Source organism: Chrysochloris asiatica, unplaced genomic scaffold, assembly GCF_000296735.1.
Source record: "Chrysochloris asiatica unplaced genomic scaffold, ChrAsi1.0 scaffold00195, whole genome shotgun sequence".
Lineage (NCBI taxonomy): Eukaryota > Metazoa > Chordata > Mammalia > Afrosoricida > Chrysochloridae > Chrysochloris > Chrysochloris asiatica.
Genome location: NW_006408713.1, coordinates 4,862,023 through 4,863,424, shown reverse-complemented (window position 1 = coordinate 4,863,424; position 1,402 = coordinate 4,862,023). Strand labels below are relative to the sequence as shown.

Genomic DNA, 1,402 nt, shown 5'->3' with positions numbered 1-1,402 from the left:
AAACTTTGTCCCCCCGGGCACCGGGGTGATTCGCGCAAAGTTTGCGCAGCCGAGCCAGCTCCTACCTGCGGTGGGAACGCGCCCGCCCGCGCCGCTCGGCGCCGGGCCGCGGTGAGCAGAGCGCAGCCGGGACGCACCAGGGAGCCCGTGCCGTCGCCCGCGCCCCTCGGCGGAAGCGCGGAGCCTCCGCCTCCTCGGCAGGGGGGAGGGGTTTTGGAGCCCAGGGATGGGGGCGGCTGCAGGGACCTCGCCTACCTGCTGTGGCGCCGGACCACTCTTGGCCGCCCGTGAGGGCTCCGCGCGGCCGCTCCGCGCGCGCGCTCCAGCGGGGAGCAGGCGACCACTAATGGAGACATTTCCAGGCGGCGCACCTGGCGAGCAGAGCGCGCCGGCGTCCCCAGGCGCCGCGGTCGTCAGCAGAGCCCGCACGGGTGTGACGTGGGCGAGCAAGCGCCGCTGTTCCCACCCGGCCGCCCATTAACGCTTTCCCCCGCGGCACCGCGCGCTGCCTAACTTTCCCCTTTGCAGCAGTCCCGCGCGCAGCTCCACGAGAGGAAGAGCTGGGATGCCCAGAGACGTTGGGGCAGAAGAAGGGACTCTGGGGGTGGGAGGGCGCGGGACGCAGGGGTCCTAGAGGAGACAAGGGATGACCAGACAGCGGGCAGGAAGTCTCCCGGTTTTGATTTGACCAAATGCTCTGTTAGCTGCGCCTGATCCAGGCCGCCCTGGTATTTGGCTGGGGCCTGAGGAGCTATATACCCTCTTGCCCTGAGTCCAGGGCTACCCCTGTGCACCTGCACTGGTCTCCAGGCCCGCTGGTCTGGTGAGGGCACCGGGGATTCCTAGCCAGCCTGCTAGGCTTCCAAGTAGGCTAAGCTTCTTCTCTAGGCTTAGTCTCTTCCCACTGTTTTGTGTCTCCCATCCGTGCCATATCATCCCTTCACATTTAGCTGTCTAGGCCTTAGTTTTCTCTTCCTGGTGTGTCGATACAAGTCCCTCACACCTAATTGCCCTGGGTTGACAGGCACTGGTTAGGGACACCAAGGCTGGGGGAGGTGGCTGCGGACTAAGATGACAGAACAGCTTGGGAGCAGCTTTGTGCTTGGGGACCAGGGAACCTATTGCTGTCTAGGGTTTGTCCACTTGATGTCCCAGCCTGTTTGGACCACCCGGAATCTTAGACTTGGAACCACATGGTCTTCATCATCAGCATCCTGGAAGCCTTAGTCTTCCTCACTCAGTCAACCGAGATTCCCTGACACTGATCCACTGCCCATTAACCCTCTTTCCCTCAAATGGTGCTAGAATAACTGGACAAAAGTCCACCTGCCCATCCTTGGTACAGATGCTCTGCTGAGTCCGGGCGGGGCAGGAGGGAAGCAGGAGCAACAGGTGGTCTCCT

At 63.2% G+C, this 1,402-nt stretch overlaps 1 protein-coding gene across 1 annotated transcript in view; it reads right to left on the bottom strand.

Moving 5' to 3' along the window:
* Positions 1-373, bottom strand: part of IRX4 (iroquois homeobox 4) — an 8,756-nt gene extending 8,383 nt beyond the window's left edge. The window contains exon 1 of the mRNA XM_006872374.1: positions 256-373. The gene's annotated coding sequence lies outside the window, so the exon portion shown is untranslated. The remainder of the gene's footprint in view (positions 1-255) is intronic.
* Between the last annotated feature and the right edge of the window lie 1,029 nt (positions 374-1,402).